The sequence below is a fragment of the Triturus cristatus genome, chromosome 9, assembly GCF_964204655.1.
Source record: "Triturus cristatus chromosome 9, aTriCri1.1, whole genome shotgun sequence".
NCBI classification, from domain to species: domain Eukaryota; kingdom Metazoa; phylum Chordata; class Amphibia; order Caudata; family Salamandridae; genus Triturus; species Triturus cristatus.
The window spans coordinates 1,277,871,688-1,277,897,211 of record NC_140592.1 but is presented as its reverse complement, the minus strand read 5'-3'; positions in this window follow the sequence as shown (position 1 = coordinate 1,277,897,211).

The following is a 25,524-nucleotide window of genomic DNA, read 5'->3' as shown; positions in this document are numbered from 1 at the left end:
AGTACTACAATCTATCCGGAAATCAGGTAACGCTTCTGAATCTATTCCAATACTACAATCTACCCGGAGCTCTTGTAACTCATCTGAATCAATTCCAATACGACAATATACCCAGAGCTCTGGTAACGCATCTGAATCCATTCCAGTACTACATTCTATCCAGAGCTCTGGTAACGTATTTGAATTCATTCCAGTACTACAATCTATCCAGAGCTCTGGTAACGCATCTGAACCCATTCCAGTACTACAATCTACCCGGAGCTCTAGTAACGTATCTGAATCGATTCCATTACAACAATCTATCCGGAAATCTGGTAACGCTTCTGAATCTATTCCAATACTGCAATCTACCCGGAGCTCTGGTAAGGCATCTGAATCCATTTCAGTAGTACAATCTATCCAGAGCTCTGGTAACGCCTCTGAATCCATTCCAGAACTACAATCTATCGGGAGCTCTGGTAAAGCTTCTGAATATATTCCAGTACTGCAATCTGCCTGGAGCTCTGGTAACTCATCTGAATCTATTCCAATACTACAATCTATCGGGAGCTTTAGTAACCCATCTGAACCCATTCCAGTATTACAATACGCCTGGAGGTCTAGTAATAATCTGAACAAATTCTAGTACTACAATCTACCAGCAGCTCTGGTAATGCATCTGAATCCATTCCAGTACTACAATCTATCGGGAGCTCTAGTAACCCATCTGAATCCATTCCAGTACTACAATCTACCCGGATCCCTGGTAACCCTTCTGAATCCATTCCAGTACTACAAACTATCCGGAGCTCTGGTAATGCATCTGAATCCGTTCCAGTGCTACAATCTACCAGCAGCTCAGGTAACGCATCTGAATCCATTCCAGTACTACAATCTATCGGGAGCTCTGGTAACGCATCTGAATCCATTCCAGTACTACAATCTACCCGGAGCTCTGGTAACGCATCTGAATCCATTACAGTACTACAAACTACCCGCAGCTCTGGCAACCCATCTGAATCCATTCCTGTACTACAATCTACCCGCAGCTCTGGTAACACATCTGAATCTATTGCAGTACTACAATCTACTAGCAGCTCTGGTAACCCATCTGAATCCATTCCAGTACTACAATCTATCCAGAGCTTTGGTAATGCATCTGAACCCGTTACAGTGATACAATCTACCAGCAGCTCTGGTAACGCATCTGAATCCATTCCAGTACTACAATCTACCCGGAGCACTGGAAACGCATCTGAATCCATTCCAGTACTACAATCTACCCTTAGCTCTGGTAACGCATCTGAATCCATTCCAGTACTACAATCTATCCAGAGCTTTGGTAATGCATCTGAACCCGTTCCAGTGCTACAATCTACCAGCAGCTCTGGTAACGCATCTGAATCCATTCCAGTACTACAATCTACCCGGAGCTCTGGTAACGTATCTGAATCCATTCGAGTACGACAATCTACCCGGAGCTCTGGTAACGCATCTGAATCTATTCCAGTAGTACAATCTACCCGCAGCTCTGGTAACGCATCTGAATCTATTCCAGTACTACAATCTACTAGCAGCTCTGGTAACCCATCTGAATCCATTCCAGTACTACAATCTACCCGGAGCACTGGAAACGCATCTGAATTCATTCTAGTACTATAATCTACCCTTAACTCTGGGAACGCATCTGAATCCATTCAAGTACTACAATCTACCCGCAGCTCTGGTAACGCATCTGAATCCATTCCAGTACTACAATCTACCCGGAGCTCTGGTAATGCATCTGAATCCATTCCAGTACTACAATCTACTAGCAGCTCTGGTAACCCATCTGAATCCATTCCAGTACTACAATCTACCTGGAGCACTGGAAACGCATCTGAATCCATTCCAGTACTATAATCTACTAGCAGCTCTAGCAACCCATCGGAATCCATTCCAGTACTACAATCTACCCGGAGTTCTGGTAACGCATCTGAATCCATTCCAGTACTACAATCTATCAGGAGCTCTGGTAACGCTTCTTAATCCATTCCAGTACTACAATCTACCAGCACCTCTGGTAACGCATCTGAATCCATTCCGGTACTACAATCTACTAGCAGCTCAGGTAACGCATCGGAATAAGTACTAATACTACAATCGATCCGGAGCTCTGGTAACGCATCTGAATCCATTTCAGGACTACAATCTATCCAGAGCTCTAGTAATGCATCTAAATCCATTCCAGTACTACAATCTACCCGGAGCTCTAGTAACGCATCTGAATCCATTCCAGTACAACAATCTATCCGGTGCTCTGGTAACGCATCTGAATCCATTCCAGTACAACAATCTATCCGGTGCTCTGGTAACGCATCTGAATTCATTCCAATACTATAATCTGTCCGGAGCTCTGGTAACGCATCTAAATCCATTTCAGTACTACAATCTATCCGTATCTCTGGTAATGCATCTGAATCCATTCCAGTACTACAATCTATCCGGAGCTTTAGTAATGCATCTGAATCCATTCCAGTACTACAATCTACTAGCAGCTCTGGCAAACCATCTGAATCCAATCCTGTACTACAATCTACCCGCAGCTCTGGTAACGCATCTGAATCCATTCCAGTACTACAATCTATCAAGAGCTCTGGTAACGCCTCTGAATCCCTTCCAGTACTACAATCTATTGGGACCTCTGGTAACGCATCTGAATCCATTCCAGTACGACAATCTATCCGGAGCTCTGATACCGCTTCTGAATCCATTCCAATTCTACAATCTACCCGGAGCTCTGGTAACTCATCTGAATCTATTCCAATACTACAATCTATCGGGAGCTCTGGTAACCCATCTGAATCCATTCCAGTATTACAATCTACCCGGAGGTCTGGTAATGATCTGAACAAATTCCAGTACTACAATCTACCAGCAGTTCTGGAAACGCATCTGAATCCATTCCAGTACTACAATCTATCCAGAGCTCTGGTAACCCATTTAAATCCATTCCAGTACTGCAATCTTCCCAGACCTCTGGTAACCCATCTGAATCCATTCCAATTCTGCAATCTACCCTGAGCTTAGGTAACGCATCTGAATCCATTCCAATACTACAATCTATCGGGAGCTCTGGTAACCCATCTGAATCCATTACAGTACTACAATCTACCTGGAGCTCTGGTAACCCTTCTGAATCCATTCCAATACTACAATCTATCTGGAGCTCTGGTAATGCATCTGAATCCGTTTCAGTGCTACAATCTACTAGCAGCTCAGGTAACGCATCTGAATCCATTGCAGTACTACAATCTATCGGGAGCTCTGGTAACGCATCTGAATCCATTCCAGTACTACATTCTATCCGGAGCTCTGATAATGCATCTGAATCAATTCCAGGACTACAATCAACCCTTAGCTCTGGTAACGCATCTCAATCCATTCCAGTACTACAATCTATCTGGAGCTCTGGTAATGCATCTGAATGAATTCCAGGACTACAATCAACCCTTAGCTCTGGTAACGCATCTCAATCCATCCCAATACTACAATCTATCCGGACCTCTGGTAACGCATCTAAATCCATTCCAGTACTACAATCAACCTGGAGCTCTGGTAACGTATCTGAATCCATTCCAATACTATAATCTACCCGGAGCTCTGGCAACACATTTGAATCCATTCCAGTACTACAATCTATCGGGAGCTCTGGTAATTCATCTGAATCCGTTGCAGTGCTACAATCTACCAGCAGCTCTGGTAACACATCTGAATCCATTACAGTACTACAATCTATCGGGAGCTCTGGTAATGCATCTGAATCAATTCCAGTACTACAATCTATTTGGAGCTCTGGTAATTCATCTGAATCCGTTGCAGTGCTACAATCTACCCTTAGCTCTGGCAACGCATCTGAATTCATTTCAGTACTACAATCTATCTGGAGCTCTGGGAACGCATCTGAATCCATTCCAGTACTACAATCTATCTGGAGCTCTGGTAATGCATCTAAATCAATTCCAGTGCTACAATCTACCTGCATCTCTGGTAACGCATCTGAATCCATTCCAGTACTACAATCTATCCGGAGCTCTGGTAACGCATCTGAATCCATTCCAGTACTACAATCTACCTGGAGCTCTGGTAATGCATCTACATCCGTTCCAGTGCTCCAATGTAACAGCAGCTCTGGTAACGCATTTGAATCCATTCCAGTACTACAGTCTATCCGGAGCTCTGGTAATGCATCTGAATCCGTTCCAGTGCTACATTCTACTAGCAGCTCAGGTAACGCATCTGAATCCATTCCAGTACTACAATCTATCGGGAGCTCTGGTAACGCATCTGAGTCCATTCCAGTACTACAATCTATCCGGAGCTCTGATAATGCATCTGAATCAATTCCAGGACTGCAATCAACCCTTAGCTCTGGTAACGCTTCTCAATCCATTCCAGTACTACAATATATCTCGAGCTCTGGTAATGCATCTGAATGAATTCCAGGACTACAATCAACCCTTAGCTCTGGTAACGCATCTCAATCCATCCCAGTACTACAATCTATCCGGACCTCTGGTAACGCATCTAAATCCATTCCAATACTATAATCTACCCGGAGCTCTGGCAACACATTTGAATCCATTCCAGTACTACAATCTATCGGGAGCTCTGGTAATTCATCTGAATCCGTTGCAGTGCTACAATCTACCAGCAGCTCTGGTAACACATCTGAATCCATTACAGTACTACAATCTATCAGGAGCTCTGGTAATGCATCTGAATCAATTCCAGTACTACTATCTATTTGGAGCTTTGGTAATTCATCTGAATCCGTTGCAGTGCTACAATCTACCCTTAGCTCTGGTAACGCATCTGAATCCATTCCAGTACTACAATCTATCCGGAGCTCTGGTAACGCATCTGAATCCATTTCAGTACTACAAACTATCCGTATCTCTGGTAATGCATCTGAATCCATTCCAGTACTACAATCTATCCGGATCTCTAGTAATGCATCTGAATCCATTCCAGAACTACAATCTACTAGCAGCTCTGGCAAACCATCTGAATCCAATCCTGTACTACAATCTACCCGCAGCTCTGGTAACGCATCTGAATCCATTCCAGTACTACAATCTATCCGGAGCTCTGGTAACGCATCTTTATCCATTCCTGTACTACAGTCTATCCGGAGCTCTGGTAACGCATCTGAATCCATTCCAGTACGACAATCTATCCGGAGCTCTGATACCGCTTCTGAATCCATTCCAATTCTACAATCTACCCGGAGCTCTGGTAACTCATCTGAATCTATTCCAATACTACAAGCTATCGGGAGCTCTGGTAACCCATCTGAATCCATTCCAGTACTACAATCTACCCGGAGGTCTGGTAATGATCTGAACAAATTCCAGTACTACAATCTACCAGCAGTTCTGGAAACGCATCTGAATCCATTCCAGTACTACAATCTATCCAGAGCTCTGGTAACGCATTTAAATCCATTCCAGTACTGCAATCTTCCCAGACCTCTGGTAACCCATCTGAATCCATTCCAATTCTGCAATCTACCCTGAGCTTAGGTAACGCATCTGAATCCATTCCAATAATACAATCTACCAGCAGCTCTGGTAATGCATCTGAATCCATTCCAGTACTACAATCTATCGGGAGCTCTGGTAACCCATCTGAATCCATTACAGTACTACAATCTACCCGGAGCTCTGGTAACCCTTCTGAATCCATTCCAATACTACAATCTATCCGGAGCTCTGGTAATGCATCTGAATCCGTTCCAGTGCTACAATCTACTAGCAGCTCAGGTAACGCATCTGAATCCATTCCAGTACTACAATCTATCCGGAGCTCTGATAATGCATCTGAATCAATTCCAGGACTACAATCAACCCTTAGCTCTGGTAACGCATCTCAATCCATTCCAGTACTACGATCTATCTGGAGCTTTGGTAATGCATCTGAATGAATTCCAGGACTACAATCAACCCTTAGCTCTGGTAACGCATCTCAATCCATCCCAATACTACAATAATTCCGGACCTCTGGTAACGCATCTAAATCCATTCCAGTACTACAATCATCCTGGAGCTCTGGTAACGTATCTGAATCCATTCCAATACTATAATCTACCCGGAGCTCTGGCAACACATTTGAATCAATTCCAGTACTACAATCTATCGGGAGCTCTGGTAATTCATCTGAATCCGTTGCAGTGCTACAATCTACCAGCAGCTCTGGTAACACATCTGAATCCATTACAGTACTACAATCTATTGGGAGCTCTGGTAATGCATCTGAATCAATTCCAGTACTACAATCTATTTGGAGCTCTGGTAATTCATCTGAATCCGTTGCAGTGCTACAATCTACCCTTAGCTCTGGTAACGCATCTGAATTCATTCCAGTACTACAATCTATCTGGAGCTCTGGGAACGCATCTGAATCCATTCCAGTACTACAATCTATCTGGAGCTCTGGTAATGCATCTAAATCCATTCCAGTGCTACAATCTACCTGCATCTCTGGTAACGCATCTGAATCCATTCCAGTACTACAATCTATCCGGAGCTCTGGTAACGCATCTGAATCCATTCCAGTACTACAATCTACCTGGAGCTCTGGTAATGCATCTAAATCCGTTCCAGTGCTCCAATGTAACAGCAGCTCTGGTAACGCATTTGAATCCATTCCAGTACTACAGTCTATCCGGAGCTCTGGTAATGCATCTGAATCCGTTCCAGTGCTACATTCTACTAGCAGCTCAGGTAACGCATCTGAATCCATTCCAGTACTACAATCTATCGGGAGCTCTGGTAACGCATCTGAATCCATTCCAATACTACAATCTATCCGGAGCTCTGATAATGCATCTGAATCAATTCCAGGACTACAATCAACCCTTAGCTCTGGTAACGCTTCTCAATCCATTCCAGTACTACAATCTATCTGGAGCTCTGGTAATGCATCTGAATGAATTTCTGGACTACAATCAACCCTTAGCTCTGGTAACGCATCTCAATCCATCCCAGTACTACAATCTATCCGGACCTCTGGTAACGCATCTAATTCCATTCCAGTACTACAATCTACCTGGAGCTCTGGTAACGTATCTGAATCCATTCCAATACTATAATCTACCCGGAGCTCTGGCAACACATTTGAATCCATTCCAGTACTACAATCTATCGGGAGCTCTGGTAATTCATCTGAATCCGTTGCAGTGCTACAATCTACCAGCAGCTCTAGTAATGCATCTGAATCCATTCCAGTACTACAATCTACTAGCAGCTCTGGCAAACCATCTGAATCCAATCCTGTACTACAATCTACCCGCAGCTCTGGTAACGCATCTGAATCCATTCCAGTACTACAATCTATCCGGAGCTCTGGTAACGCATCTTTATCCATTCCTGTACTACAGTCTATCCGGAGCTCTGGTAACGCATCTGAATCCATTCCAGTACGACAATCTATCCGGAGCTCTGATACCGCTTCTGAATCCATTCCAATTCTACAATCTACCCGGAGCTCTGGTAACTCATCTGAATCTATTCCAATACTACAAGTTATCGGGAGCTCTGGTAACCCATCTGAATCCATTCCAGTATTACAATCTACCCGGAGGTCTGGTAATGATCTGAACAAATTCCAGTACTACAATCTACCAGCAGTTCTGGAAACGCATCTGAATCCATTCCAGTACTACAATCTATCCAGAGCTCTGGTAACGCATTTAAATCCATTCCAGTACTGCAATCTTCCCAGACCTCTGGTAACCCATCTGAATCCATTCCAATTCTGCAATCTACCCTGAGCTTAGGTAACGCATCTGAATCCATTCCAATACTACAATCTACCAGCAGCTCTGGTAATGCATCTGAATCCATTCCAGTACTACAATCTATCGGGAGCTCTGGTAACCCATCTGAATCTATTACAGTACTACAATCTACCCGGAGCTCTGGTAACCCTTCTGAATCCATTCCAATACTACAATCTATCCGGAGCTCTGGTAATGCATCTGAATCCGTTCCAGTGCTACAATCTACTAGCAGCTCAGGTAACGCATCTGAATCCATTCCAGTACTACAATCTATCGGGAGCTCTGGTAACGCATCTGAATCCATTCCAGGACTACAATCAACCCTTAGCTCTGGTAACGCATCTCAATCCATTCCAGTACTACAATCTATCTGGAGCTCTGGTAATGCATCTGAATGAATTCCAGGACTACAATCAACCCTTAGCTCTGGTAACGCATCTCAATCCATCCCAATACTACAATCTATCCGGACCTCTGGTAACGCATCTAAATCCATTCCAGTACTACAATCAACCTGGAGCTCTGGTAATGTATCTGAATCCATTCCAATACTATAATCTACCCGGAGCTCTGGCAACACATTTGAATCCATTCCACAATCTATCGGGAGCTCTGGTTATTCATCTGAATCCGTTGCAGTGATACAATCTACCAGCAGCTCTGGTAACACATCTGAATCCATTACAGTACTACAATCTATCAGGAGCTCTGGTAATGCATCTGAATCATTTCCAGTACTACAATCTATTTGGAGCTCTGGTAATTCATCTGAATCCGTTGCAGTGCTACAATCTACCCTTAGCTCTGGTAACGCATCTGAATTCATTCCAGTACTACAATCTATCTGGAGCTCTGGGAACGCATCTGAATCCATTCCAGTACTACCATCTATCTGGAGCTCTAGTAATGCATCTAAATCCATTCCAGTGCTACAATCTACCTGCATCTCTGGTAACGCATCTGAATCCATTCCAGTACTACAATCTATCCGGAGCTCTGGTAACGCATGTGAATCCATTCCAGTACTACAATCTACCTGGAGCTCTGGTAATGCATCTAAATCCGTTCCAGTGCTCCAATGTAACAGCAGCTCTGGTAACGCATTTGAATCCATTCCAGTACTACAGTCTATCCGGAGCTCTGGTAATGCATCTGAATCCGTTCCAGTGCTACATTCTACTAGCAGCTCAGGTAACGCATCTGAATCCATTCCAGTACTACAATCTATCGGGAGCTCAGGTAACGCATCTGAATCCATTCCAGTACTACAATCTATCGGGAGCTCTGATAATGCATCTGAATCAACTCCAGGACTACAATCAACCCTTAGCTCTGGTAACGCTTCTCAATCCATTCCAGTACTACAATCTATCGGGAGCTCTGGTAATGCATCTGAATGAATTCCAGGACTACAATCAACCCTTAGCTCTGGTAATGCATCTCAATCCATCCCAGTACTACAATCTATCCGGACCTCTGGTAACGCATCTAAATCCATTCCAGTACTACAATCTACCTGGAGCTCTGATAACGTATCTGAATCCATTCCAATACTATAATCTACCCGGAGCTCTGGCAACACATTTGAATCCATTCCAGTACTACAATCTACCCGGAGGTCTGGTAATGATCTGAACAAATTCCAGTACTACAATCTACCAGCAGTTCTGGAAACGCATCTGAATCCATTCCAGTACTACAATCTATCCAGAGCTCTGGTAACGCATTTAAATCCATTCCAGTACTGCAATCTTCCCAGACCTCTGGTAACCCATCTGAATCCATTCCAATTCTGCAATCTACCCTGAGCTTAGGTAACGCATCTGAATCCATTCCAATACTACAATCTACCAGCAGCTCTGGTAATGCATCTGAATCCATTCCAGTACTACAATCTATCGGGAGTACTGGTAACACATCTGAATCCATTACAGTACTACAATCTACCCGGAGCTCTGGTAACCCTTCTGAATCCATTCCAATACTACAATCTATACGGAGCTCTGGTAATGCATCTGAATCCGTTCCAGTGCTACAATCTACTAGCAGCTCAGGTAACGCATCTGAATCCATTCCAGTACTACAATCTATCCGGAGCTCTGATAATGCATCTGAATCAATTCCAGGACTACAATCAACCCTTAGCTCTGGTAACGTATCTCAATCCATCCCAGTACTACAATCTATCCGGACCTCTGGTAACGCATCTAAATCCATTCCAGTACTACAATCTACCTGGAGCTCTGATAACGTATCTGAATTCATTCCAATACTATAATCTACCCGGAGCTCTGGCAACACATTTGAATCCATTCCAGTACTACAATCTATCGGGAGCTCTGGTAATTCATCTGAATCCGTTGCAGTGCTACAATCTACCAGCAGCTCTGGTAACACATCTGAATCCATTACAGTACTACAATCTATCAGGAGCTCTGGTAATGTATCTGAATCAATTCCAGTACTACAATCTATTTGGAGCTTTGGTAATTCATCTGAATCCGTTGCAGTGCTACAATCTACCCTTAGCTCTGGTAACGCATCTGAATCCATTCCAGTACTACAATCTATCCGGAGCTCTGGTAACGCATCTGAATCCATTTCAGTACTACAATCTATCCGTATCTCTGGTAATGCATCTGAATCCATTCCAGTTCTACAATCTATCCGGAGCTCTAGTAATGCATCTGAATCCATTCCAGTACTACAATTTACTAGCAGCTCTGGCAAACCATCTGAATCCAATCCTGTACTACAATCTACCCGCAGCTCTGGTAACGCATCTGAATCCATTCCAGTACTACAAACTATCCGGAGCTCTGGTAACGCATCTTTATCCATTCCTGTACTACAGTCTATCCGGAGCTCTGGTAACGCATCTGAATCCATTCCAGTACGACAAACTATCCGGAGCTCTGATACCGCTTCTGAATCCATTCCAATTCTACAATCTACCCGGAGCTCTGGTAACTCATCTGAATCTATTCCAATACTACAAGCTATCGGGAGCTCTGGTAACCCATCTGAATCCATTCCAGTATTACAATCTACCCGGAGGTCTGGTAATGATCTGAACAAATTCCAGTACTACAATCTACCAGCAGTTCTGGAAACGCATCTGAATCCATTCCAGTACTACAATCTATCCAGAGCTCTGGTAACGCATTTAAATCCATTCCAGTACTGCAATCTTCCCAGACCTCTGGTAACCCATCTGAATCCATTCCAATTCTGCAATCTACCCTGAGCTTAGGTAACGCATCTGAATCCATTCCAATACTACAATCTACCAGCAGCTCTGGTAATGCATCTGAATCCATTCCAGTACTACAATCTATCGGGAGCTCTGGTAACCCATCTGAATCCATTACAGTACTACAATCTATCCGGAGCTCTGGTAATGCATCTGAATCCGTTCCAGTGCTACAATCTACTAGCAGCTCAGGTAACGCATCTGAATCCATTCCAGTACTACAATCTATCCGGAGCTCTGATAATGCATCTGAATCAATTCCAGGACTACAATCAACCCTTAGCTCTGGTAACGCATCTCAATCCATCCCAGTACTACAATCTATCCGGACCTCTGGTAACGCATCTAAATCCATTCCAGTACTACAATCTACCTGGAGCTCTGGTAACGTATCTGAATCCATTCCAATACTATAATCTACCCGGAGCTCTGGCAACACATTTGAATCCATTCCAGTACTACAATCTATCGGGAGCTCTGGTAATTCATCTGAATCCGTTGCAGTGCTACAATCTACCAGCAGCTCTGGTAACGCATCTGAATCCATTACAGTACTACAATCTATCAGGAGCTCTGGTAATGCATCTGAATCAATTCCAGTACTACAATCTATTTGGAGCTTTGGTAATTCATCTGAATCCGTTGCAGTGCTACAATCTACCCTTAGCTCTGGTAACGCATCTGAATCCATTCCAGTACTACAATCTATCCGGAGCTCTGGTAACGCATCTGAATCCATTTCAGTACTACAATCTATCCGTATCTCTGGTAATGCATCTGAATCCATTCCAGTACTACAATCTACTAGCAGCTCTGGCAAACCATCTGAATCCAATCCTGTACTACAATCTACCCGCAGCTCTGGTAACGCATCTGAATCCATTCCAGTACTACAATCTATCCGGAGCTCTGGTAACGCATCTTTATCCATTCCTGTACTACAGTCTATCCGGAGCTCTGGTAACGCATCTGAATCCATTCCAGTACGACAATCTATCCGGAGCTCTGATACCACTTCTGAATCCATTCCAATTCTACAATCTACCCGGAGCTCTGGTAACTCATCTGAATCTATTCCAATACTACAAGCTATCGGGAGCTCTGGTAACCCATCTGAATCCATTCCAGTATTACAATCTACCCGGAGGTCTGGTAATGATCTGAACAAATTCCAGTACTACAATCTACCAGCAGTTCTGGAAACGCATCTGAATCCATTCCAGTACTACAATCTATCCAGAGCTCTGGTAACGCATTTAAATCCATTCCAGTACTGCAATCTTCCCAGACCTCTGGTAACCCATCTGAATCCATTCCAATTCTGCAATCTACCCTGAGCTTAGGTAACGCATCTGAATCCATTCCAATACTACAATCTACCAGCAGCTCTGGTAATGCATCTGAATCCATTCCAGTACTACAATCTATCGGGAGTACTGGTAACCCATCTGAATCCATTACAGTACTACAATCTACCCGGAGCTCTGGTAACCCTTCTGAATCCATTCCAATACTACAATCTATACGGAGCTCTGGTAATGCATCTGAATCCGTTCCAGTGCTACAATCTACTAGCAGCTCAGGTAACGCATCTGAATCCATTCCAGTACTACAATCAACCCTTAGCTCTGGTAACGTATCTCAATCCATTCCAGTATTACAATCTATCTGGAGCTCTGGTAATGCATCTGAATGAATTCCAGGACTACAATCAACCCTTAGCTCTGGTAACGCATCTCAATCCATCCCAATACTACAATCTATCCGGACCTCTGGTAACGCATCTAAATCCATTCCAGTACTACAATCAACCTGGAGCTCTGGTAACGTATCTGAATCCATTCCAATACTATAATCTACCGGGAGCTCTGGCAACACATTTGAATCCATTCCAGTACTACAATCTATCGGGAGCTCTGGTAATTCATCTGAATCCGTTGCAGTGATACAATCTACCAGCAGCTCTGGTAACACATCTGAATCCATTACAGTACTACAATCTATCGGGAGCTCTGGTAATGCATCTGAATCAATTCCAGTACTACAATCTATTTGGAGCTCTGGTAATTCATCTGAATCCGTTGCAGTGCTACAATCTACCCTTAGCTCTGGTAACGCATCTGAATTCATTCCAGTACTACAATCTATCTGGAGCTCTGGGAACGCATCTGAATCCATTCCAGTGCTACAATCTACCTGCATCTCTGGTAAGGCATCTGAATCCATTCCAGTACTACAATCTATCCGGAGCTCTGGTAACGCATCTGAATCCATTCCAGTACTACAATCTACCTGGAGCTCTGGTAATGCATCTAAATCCGTTCCAGTGCTCCAATGTAACAGCAGCTCTGGTAACGCATTTGAATCCATTCCAGTACTACAGTCTATCCGGAGCTCTGGTAATGCATCTGAATCCGTTCCAGTGCTACATTCTACTAGCAGCTCAGGTAACGCATCTGAATCCATTCCAGTACTACAATCTATCGGGAGCTCTGGTAACGCATCTGAATCCATTCCAGTACTACAATCTATCCGGAGCTCTGATAATGCATCTGAATCAATTCCAGGACTACAATCAACCCTTAGCTCTGGTAACGCTTCTCAATCCATTCCAGTACTACAATCTATCTGGAGCTCTGGTAATGCATCTGAATGAATTCCAGGACTACAATCAACCCTTAGCTCTGGTAACGCATCTCAATCCATCCCAGTACTATAATCTATCCGGACCTCTGGTAACGCATCTAAATCCATTCCAGTACTACAATCTACCTGGAGCTCTGGTAACGTATCTGAATCCATTCCAATACTATAATCTACCCGGAGCTCTGGCAACACATTTGAATCCATTCCAGTACTACAATCTATCGGGAGCTCTGGTAATTCATCTGAATCCGTTGCAGTGCTACAATCTACCAGCAGCTCTGGTAACACATCTGAATCCATTACAGTACTACAATCTATCAGGAGCTCTGGTAATGCATCTGAATCAATTCCAGTACTACAATCTATTTGGAGCTTTGGTAATTCATCTGAATCCGTTGCAGTACTACAATCTATCAAGAGCTCTGGTAACGCCTCTGAATCCCTTCCAGTACTACAATCTATTGGGACCTCTGGTAACGCATCTGAATCCATTCCAGTACGACAATCTATCCGGAGCTCTGATACCGCTTCTGAATCCATTCCAATTCTACAATCTACCCGGAGCTCTGGTAACTCATCTGAATCTATTCCAATACTACAATCTATCGGGAGCTTTGGTAACCCATCTGAATCCATTCCAGTATTACAATCTACCCGGAGGTCTGGTAATGATCTGAACAAATTCCAGTACTACAATCTACCAGCAGTTCTGGAAACGCATCTGAATCCATTCCAGTACTATAATCTATCCAGAGCTCTGGTAACGCATTTAAATCCATTCCAGTACTGCAATCTTCCCAGACCTCTGGTAACCCATCTGAATCCATTCCAATTCTGCAATCTACCCTGAGCTTAGGTAACGCATCTGAATCCATTCCAATACTACAATCTACCAGCAGCTCTGGTAATGCATCTGAATCCATTCCAGTACTACAATCTATCGGGAGCTCTGGTAACCCATCTGAATCCATTACAGTACTGCAATCTACCCAGAGCTCTGGTAACCCTTCTGAATCCATTCCAATACTACAATCTATCCGGAGCTCTGGTAATGCATCTGAATCCGTTCCAGTGCTACAATCTACTAGCAGCTCAGGTAACGCATCTGAATCCATTCCAGTACTACAATCTATCGGGAGCTCTGGTAACGCATCTGAATCCATTCCAGTACTACAATCTATCCGGAGCTCTGATAATGCATCTGAATCAATTCCAGGACTACAATCAACCCTTAGCTCTGGTAACGCATCTCAATCCATTCCAGTACTACAATCTATCTGGAGCTCTGGTAATGCATCTGAATGAATTCCAGGACTACAATCAACCCTTAGCTCTGGTAACGCATCTCAATCCATCCCAATACTACAATCTATCCGGACCTCTGGTAACGCAGCTAAATCCATTCCAGTACTACAATCAACCTGGAGCTCTGGTAACGTATCTGAATCCATTCCAATACTATAATCTACCCGGAGCTCTGGCAACACATTTGAATCCATTCCAGTACTACAATCTATCGGGAGCTCTGGTAATTCATCTGAATCCGTTGCAGTGCTACAATCTACCAGCAGCTCTGGTAACACATCTGAATCCATTACAGTACTACAATCTATCGGGAGCTCTGGTAATGCATCTGAATCATTTCCAGTACTACAATCTATTTGGAGCTCTGGTAATTCATCTGAATCCGTTGCAGTGCTACAATCTACCCTTAGCTCTGGTAACGCATCTGAATCCATTCCAGTACTACAATCTATCTGGAGCTCTGGGAACGCATCTGAATCCATTCCAGTACTACAGTCTATCCAGAGCTCTGGTAACTCATGTGAATTCATTCTATTACTACAATCTAAAAGCAGCTCTGATAACGCATCTGAATCAATTCCAATACGACAATCTACCCGGAGATCTGGTAACGCACCTGAATCCATTCCAGTACTACAATCTATCCAGAGCTCTGGTAATCAATCTGAATCCATTCCAGTACTACAATCTATCCGGAGCTCTGGTAACGCATCCTTATCCATTCCTGTACTACAGTCTATCCGGAGCTCTGGTAACGCATCTGAATCCATTCCAGTACGACAATCTATCCGGAGCTCTGATACCGCTTCTGAATCCATTCCAATTCTACAATCTACCCGGAGCTCTGGTAACTCATCTGAATCTATTCCAATACTACAATCTACCCGGAGGTCTGGTAATGATCTGAACAAATTCCAGTACTACAATCTACCAGCAGTTCTGGAAACGCATCTGAATCCATTCCAGTACTACAATCTATCCAGAGCTCTGGTAACGCATTTAAATCCATTCCAGTACTGCAATCTTCCCAGACCTCTGGTAACCCATCTGAATCCATTCCAATTCTGCAATCTACCCTGAGCTTAGGTAACACATCTGAATCCATTCCAATACTACAATCTACCAGCAGCTCTGGTAATGCATCTGAATCCATTCCAGTACTACAATCTATCGGGAGCTCTGGTAACCCATCTGAATCTATTACAGTACTACAATCTACCCGGAGCTCTGGTAACCCTTCTGAATCCATTCCAATACTACAATCTATCCGGAGCTCTGGTAATGCATCTGAATCCGTTCCAGTGCTACAATCTACTAGCAGCTCAGGTAACGCATCTGAATCCATTCCAGTACTACAATCTATCGGGAGCTCTGGTAACGCATCTGAATCCATTCCAGTACTACAATCTATCCGGAGCTCTGATAATGCATCTGAATCAATTCCAGGACTACAATCAACCCTTAGCTCTGGTAACGCATCTCAATCCATCCCAGTACTACAATAAATCCGGACCTCTGGTAACGCATCTAAATCCATTCCAGTACTACAATCAACCTGGAGCTCTGGTAACGTATCTGAATCAATTCCAATACTATAATCTACCCGGAGCTCTGGCAACACATTTGAATCAATTCCAGTACTACAATCTATCGGGAGCTCTGGTAATTCATCTGAATCCGTTGCAGTGCTACAATCTACCAGCAGCTCTGGTAACACATCTGAATCCATTACAGTACTACAATCTATCGGGAGCTCTGGTAATGCATCTGAATCAATTCCAGTACTACAATCTATTTGGAGCTCTGGTAATTCATCTGAATCCGTTGCAGTGCTACAATCTACCCTTAGCTCTGGTAACGCATCTGAATTCATTCCAGTACTACAATCTATCTGGAGCTCTGGGAACGCATCTAAATCCATTCCAGTGCTACAATCTACCTGCATCTCTGGTAACGCATCTGAATCCATTCCAGTACTACAATCTATCCGGAGCTCTGGTAACGCATCTGAATCCATTCCAGTACTACAATCTACCTGGAGCTCTGGTAATGCATCTAAATCCATTCCAGTGCTCCAATGTAACAGCAGCTCTGGTAACGCATTTGAATCCATTCAAGTACTACAGTCTATCCGGAGCTCTGGTAATGCATCTGAATCCGTTCCAGTGCTACATTCTACTAGCAGCTCAGGTAACGCATCTGAATCCATTCCAGTACTACAATCTATCGGGAGCTCTGGTAACGCATCTGAATCCATTCCAATACTACAATCTATCCGGAGCTCTGATAATGCATCTGAATCAATTCCAGGACTACAATCAACCCTTAGCTCTGGTAACGCTTCTCAATCCATTCCAGTACTACAATCTATCTGGAGCTCTGGTAATGCATCTGAATGAATTCCAGGACTACAATCAACCCTTAGCTCTGGTAACGCATCTCAATCCATCCCAGTACTACAATCTATCCGGACCTCTGGTAACGCATCTAAATCCATTCCAGTACTACAATCTACCTGGAGCTCTGATAACGTATCTGAATCCATTCCAATACTATAATCTACCCGGAGCTCTGGCAACACATTTGAATCCATTCCAGTACTACAATCTATCGGGAGCTCTGGTAATTCATCTGAATCCGTTGCAGTGCTACAATCTACCAGCAGCTCTGGTAACACATCTGAATCCATTACAGTACTACAATCTATCAGGAGCTCTGGTAATGTATCTGAATCAATTCCAGTACTACAATCTATTTGGAGCTTTGGTAATTCATCTGAATCCGTTGCAGTGCTACAATCTACCCTTAGCTCTGGTAACGCATCTGAATCCGTTCCAGTACTACAATCTATCCGGAGCTCTGGTAACGCATCTGAATCCATTTCAGTACTACAATCTATCCGTATCTCTGGTAATGCATCTGAATCCATTCCAGTACTACAATCTATCCGGAGCTCTAGTAATGCATCTGAATCCATTCCAGTACTACAATCTACTAGCAGCTCTGGCAAACCATCTGAATCCAATCCTGTACTACAATCTACCCGCAGCTCTGGTAACGCATCTGAATCCATTCCAGTACTACAATCTATCCGGAGCTCTGGTAACGCATCTTTATCCATTCCTGTACTACAGTCTATCCGGAGCTCTGGTAACGCATCTGAATCCATTCCAGTACGACAAACTATCCGGAGCTCTGATACCGCTTCTGAATCCATTCCAATTCTACAATCTACCCGGAGCTCTGGTAACTCATCTGAATCTATTCCAATACTACAAGCTATCGGGAGCTCTGGTAACCCATCTGAATCCATTCCAGTATTACAATCTACCCGAAGGTCTGGTAATGATCTGAACAAATTCCAGTACTACAATCTACCAGCAGTTCTGGAAACGCATCTGAATCCATTCCAGTACTACAATCTATCCAGAGCTCTGGTAACGCATTTAAATCCATTCCAGTACTGCAATCTTCCCAGACCTCTGGTAACCCATCTGAATCCATTCCAATTCTGCAATCTACCCTGAGCTTAGGTAACGCATCTGAATCCATTCCAATACTACAATCTACCAGCAGCTCTGGTAATGCATCTGAATCCATTCCAGTACTACAATCTATCGGGAGCTCTGGTAACCCATCTGAATCCATTACAGTACTACAATCTACCCGGAGCTCTGGTAACCCTTCTGAATCCATTCCAATACTACAATCTATCCGGAGCTCTGGTAATGCATCTGAATCCGTTCCAGTGCTACAATCTACTAGCAGCTCAGGTAACGCATCTGAATCCATTCCAGTACTACAATCTATCCGGAGCTCTGATAATGCATCTGAATCAATTCCAGGACTACAATCAACCCTTAGCTCTGGTAACGCATCTCAATCCATCCCAGTACTACAATCTATCCGGACCTCTGGTAACGCATCTAAATCCATTCCAGTACTACAATCTACCTGGAGCTCTGGTAACGTATCTGAATCCATTCCAATACTATAATCTACCCGGAGCTCTGGCAACACATTTGAATCCATTCCAGTACTACAATCTATCGGGAGCTCTGGTAATTCATCTGAATCCGTTGCAGTGCTACAATCTACCAGCAGCTCTGGTAACACATCTGAATCCATTACAGTACTACAATCTATCAGGAGCTCTGGTAATGCATCTGAATCAATTCCAGTACTACAATCTATTTGGAGCTTTGGTAATTCATCTGAATCCGTTGCAGTGCTACAATCTACCCTTAGCTCTGGTAACGCATCTGAATCCATTCCAGTACTACAATCTATCCGGAGCTCTGGTAACGCATCTGAATCCATTTCAGTACTACAATCTATCCGTATCTATGGTAATGCATCTGAATCCATTCCAGTACTACAATCTATCCGGAGCTCTAGTAATGCATCTGAATCCATTCCAGTACTACAATCTACTAGCAGCTCTGGCAAACCATCTGAATCCAATCCTGTACTACAATCTACCCGCAGCTCTGGTAACGCATCTGAATCCATTCCAGTACTACAATCTATCCGGAGCTCTGGTAACGCATCTTTATCCATTCCTGTACTACAGTCTATCCGGAGCTCTGGTAACGCATCTGAATCCATTCCAGTACGACAATCTATCCGGAGCTCTGATACCACTTCTGAATCCATTCCAATTCTACAATCTACCCGGAGCTCTGGTAACTCATCTGAATCTATTCCAATACTACAAGCTATCGGGAGCTCTGGTAACCCATCTGAATCCATTCCAGTATTACAATCTACCCGGAGGTCTGGTAATGATCTGAACAAATTCCAGTACTACAATCTACCAGCAGTTCTGGAAACGCATCTGAATCCATTCCAGTACTACAATCTATCCAGAGCTCTGGTAACGCATTTAAATCCATTCCAGTACTGCAATCTTCCCAGACCTCTGGTAACCCATCTGAATCCATTCCAATTCTGCAATCTACCCTGAGCTTAGGTAACGCATCTGAATCCATTCCAATACTACAATCTACCAGCAGCTCTGGTAATGCATCTGAATCCATTCCAGTACTACAATCTATCGGGAGTACTGGTAACCCATCTGAATCCATTACAGTACTACAATCTACCCGGAGCTCTGGTAACCCTTCTGAATCCATTCCAATACTACAATCTATACGGAGCTCTGGTAATGCATCTGAATCCGTTCCAGTGCTACAATCTACTAGCAGCTCAGGTAACGCATCTGAATCCATTCCAGTACTACAATCTATCCGGAGCTCTGATAATGCATCTGAATCAATTCCAGGACTACAATCAACCCTTAGCTCTGGTAACGTATCTCAATCCATTCCAGTATTACAATCTATCTGGAGCTCTGGTAATGCATCTGAATGAATTCCAGGACTACAATCAACCCTTAGCTCTGGTAACGCATCTCAATCCATCCCAATACTACAATCTATCCGGACCTCTGGTAACGCATCTAAATCCATTCCAGTACTACAATCAACCTGGAGCTCTGGTAACGTATCTGAATCCATTCCAATACTATAATCTACCCGGAGCTCTGGCAACACATTTGAATCCATTCCAGTACTACAATCTATCGGGAGCTCTGGTAATTCATCTGAATCCGTTGCAGTGATACAATCTACCAGCAGCTCTGGTAACACATCTGAATCCATTACAGTACTACAATCTATCGGGAGCTCTGGTAATGCATCTGAATCAATTCCAGTACTACAATCTATTTGGAGCTCTGGTAATTCATCTGAATCTGTTGCAGTGCTACAATCTACCCTTAGCTCTGGTAACGCATCTGAATTCATTCCAGTACTACAATCTATCTGGAGCTCTGGGAACGCATCTGAATCCATTCCAGTACTACAATCTATCTGGAGCTCTGGTAATGCATCTAAATCCATTCCAGTGCTACAATCTACCTGCATCTCTGGTAACGCATCTGAATCCATTCCAGTACTACAATCTATCCGGAGCTCTGGTAACGCATCTGAATCCATTCCAGTACTACAATCTACCTGGAGCTCTGGTAATGCATCTAAATCCGTTCCAGTGCTCCAATGTAACAGCAGCTCTGGTAACGCATTTGAATCCATTCCAGTACTACAGTCTATCCGGAGCTCTGGTAATGCATCTGAATCCGTTCCAGTGCTACATTCTACTAGCAGCTCAGGTAATGCATCTGAATCCATTCCAGTACTACAATCTATCGGGAGCTCTGGTAACGCATCTGAATCCATTCCAGTACTACAATCTATCCGGAGCTCTGATAATGCATCTGAATCAATTCCAGGACTACAATCAACCCTTAGCTCTGGTAACGCTTCTCAATCCATTCCAGTACTACAATCTATCTGGAGCTCTGGTAATGCATCTGAATGAATTCCAGGACTACAATCAACCCTTAGCTCTGGTAACGCATCTCAATCCATCCCAGTACTACAATCTATCCGGACCTCTGGTAACGCATCTAAATCCATTCCAGTACTACAATCTCCCTGGATCTCTGGTAACGTATCTGAATCCATTCCAATACTATAATCTACCCGGAGCTCTGGCAACACATTTGAATCCATTCCAGTACTACAATCTATCGGGAGCTCTGGTAATTCATCTGAATCCGTTGCAGTGCTACAATCTACCAGCAGCTCTGGTAACACATCTGAATCCATTACAGTACTACAATCTATCAGGAGCTCTGGTAATGCATCTGAATCAATTCCAGTACTACAATCTATTTGGAGCTTTGGTAATTCATCTGAATCCGTTGCAGTGCTACAATCTACCCTTAGCTCTGGTAACGCATCTGAATCCATTCCAGTACTACAATCTATCAAGAGCTCTGGTAACGCCTCTGAATCCCTTCCAGTACTACAATCTATTGGGACCTCTGGTAACGCATCTGAATCCATTCCAGTACGACAATCTATCCGGTGCTCTGATACCGCTTCTGAATCCATTCCAATTCTACAATCTACCCGGAGCTCTGGTAACTCATCTGAATCTATTCCAATACTACAATCTATCGGGAGCTTTGGTAACCCATCTGAATCCATTCCAGTATTACAATCTACCCGGAGGTCTGGTAATGATCTGAACAAATTCCAGTACTACAATCTACCAGCAGTTCTGGAAACGCATCTGAATCCATTCCAGTACTATAATCTATCCAGAGCTCTGGTAACGCATTTAAATCCATTCCAGTACTGCAATCTTCCCAGACCTCTGGTAACCCATCTGAATCCATTCCAATTCTGCAATCTACCCTGAGCTTAGGTAACGCATCTGAATCCATTCCAATACTACAATCTACCAGCAGCTCTGGTAATGCATCTGAATCCATTCCAGTACTACAATCTATCGGGAGCTCTGGTAACCCATCTGAATCCATTACAGTACTACAATCTACCCGGAGCTCTGGTAACCCTTCTGAATCCATTCCAATACTACAATCTATCCGGAGCTCTGGTAATGCATCTGAATCCGTTCCAGTGCTACAATCTACTAGCAGCTCAGGTAACGCATCTGAATCCATTCCAGTACTACAATCTATCGGGAGCTCTGGTAACGCATCTGAATCCATTCCAGTACTACAATCTATCCGGAGCTCTGATAATGCATCTGAATCAATTCCAGGACTACAATCAACCCTTAGCTCTGGTAACGCATCTCAATCCATTCCAGTACTACAATCTATCTGGAGCTCTGGTAATGCATCTGAATGAATTCCAGGACTACAATCAACCCTTAGCTCTGGTAACGCATCTCAATCCATCCCAATACTACAATCTATCCGGACCTCTGGTAACGCAGCTAAATCCATTCCAGTACTACAATCAACCTGGAGCTCTGGTAACGTATCTGAATCCATTCCAATACTATAATCTACCCGGAGCTCTGGCAACACATTTGAATCCATTCCAGTACTACAATCTATCGGGAGCTCTGGTAATTCATCTGAATCCGTTGCAGTGCTACAATCTACCAGCAGCTCTGGTAACACATCTGAATCCATTACAGTACTACAATCTATCGGGAGCTCTGGTAATGCATCTGAATCATTTCCAGTACTACAATCTATTTGGAGCTCTGGTAATTCATCTGAATCCGTTGCAGTGCTACAATCTACCCTTAGCTCTGGTAACGCATCTGAATCCATTCCAGTACTACAATCTATCTGGAGCTCTGGGAACGCATCTGAATCCATTCCAGTACTACAGTCTATCCAGAGCTCTGGTAACTCATGTGAATTCATTCTATTACTACAATCTAAAAGCAGCTCTGATAACGCATCTGAATCAATTCCAATACGACAATCTACCCGGAGATCTGGTAACGCACCTGAATCCATTCCAGTACTACAATCTATCCAGAGCTCTGGTAATCAATCTGAATCCATTCCAGTACTACAATCTATCCGGAGCTCTGGTAACGCATCCTTATCCATTCCTGTACTACAGTCTATCCGGAGCTCTGGTAACGCATCTGAATCCATTCCAGTACGACAAACTATCCGGAGCTCTGATACCGCTTCTGAATCCATTCCAATTCTACAATCTACCCGGAGCTCTGGTAACTCATCTGAATCTATTCCAATACTACAAGCTATCGGGAGCTCTGGTAACCCATCTGAATCCATTCCAGTATTACAATCTACCCGGAGGTCTGGTAATGATCTGAACAAATTCCAGTACTACAATCTACCAGCAGTTCTGGAAACGCATCTGAATCCATTCCAGTACTACAATCTATCCAGAGCTCTGGTAACGCATTTAAATCCATTCCAGTACTGCAATCTTCCCAGACCTCTGGTAACCCATCTGAATCCATTCCAATTCTGCAATCTACCCTGAGCTTAGGTAACACATCTGAATCCATTCCAATACTACAATCTACCAGCAGCTCTGGTAATGCATCTGAATCCATTCCAGTACTACAATCTATCGGGAGCTCTGGTAACCCATCTGAATCCATTACAGTACTACAATCTACCCGGAGCTCTGGTAACCCTTCTGAATCCATTCCAATACTACAATCTATCCGGAGCTCTGGTAATGCATCTGAATCCGTTCCAGTGCTACAATCTACCAGCAGCTCAGGTAACGCATCTCAATCCATTCCAGTACTACAATCTATCTGGAGCTTTGGTAATGCATCTGAATGAATTCCAGGACTACAATCAACCCTTAGCTCTGGTAACGCATCTCAATCCATCCCAATAATACAATAAATCCGGACCTCTGGTAACGCATCTAAATCCATTCCAGTACTACAATCAACCTGGAGCTCTGGTAACGTATCTGAATCCATTCCAATACTATAATCTACCCGGAGCTCTGGCAACACATTTGAATCAATTCCAGTACTACAATCTATCGGGAGCTCTGGTAATTCATCTGAATCCGTTGCAGTGCTACAATCTACCAGCAGCTCTGGTAACACATCTGAATCCATTACAGTACTACAATCTATCGGGAGCTCTGGTAATGCACCTGAATCAATTCCAGTACTACAATCTATTTGAAGCTCTGGTAATTCATCTGAATCCGTTGCAGTGCTACAATCTACCCTTAGCTCTGGTAACGCATCTGAATTCATTCCAGTACTACAATCTATCTGGAGCTCTGGGAACGCATCTGAATCCATTCCAGTACTACAATCTATCTGGAGATCTGGTAATGCATCTAAATCCATTCCAGTGCTACAATCTACCTGCATCTCTGGTAACGCATCTGAATCCATTCCAGTACTACAATCTATCCGGAGCTCTGGTAACGCATCTGAATCCATTCCAGTACTACAATCTACCTGGAGCTCTGGTAATGCATCTAAATCCATTCCAGTGCTCCAATGTAACAGCAGCTCTGGTAACGCATTTGAATCCATTCAAGTACTACAGTCTATCCGGAGCTCTGGTAATGCATCTGAATCCGTTCCAGTGCTACATTCTACTAGCAGCTCAGGTAACGCATCTGAATCCATTCCAGTACTACAATCTATCGGGAGCTCTGGTAACGCATCTGAATCCATTCCAATACTACAATCTATCTGGAGCTCTGGTAATGCATCTGAATGAATTCCAGGACTACAATCAACCCTTAGCTCTGGTAACGCATCTCAATCCATCCCAGTACTACAATCTTTCCGGACCTCTGGTAACGCATCTAAATCCATTCCAGTACTACAATCTACCTGGAGCTCTGGTAACGTATCTGAATCCATTCCAATACTATAATCTACCCGGAGCTCTGGCAACACATTTGAATCCATTCCAGTACTACAATCTATCGGGAGCTCTGGTAATTCATCTGAATCCGTTGCAGTGCTACAATCTACCAGCAGCTCTGGTAACACATCTGAATCCATTACAGTACTACAATCTATCAGGAGCTCTGGTAATGCATCTGAATCAATTCCAGTACTACAATCTATTTGGAGCTTTGGTAATTCATCTGAATCCGTTGCAGTGCTACAATCTACCCTTAGCTCTGGTAACGCATCTGAATCCATTCCAGTACTA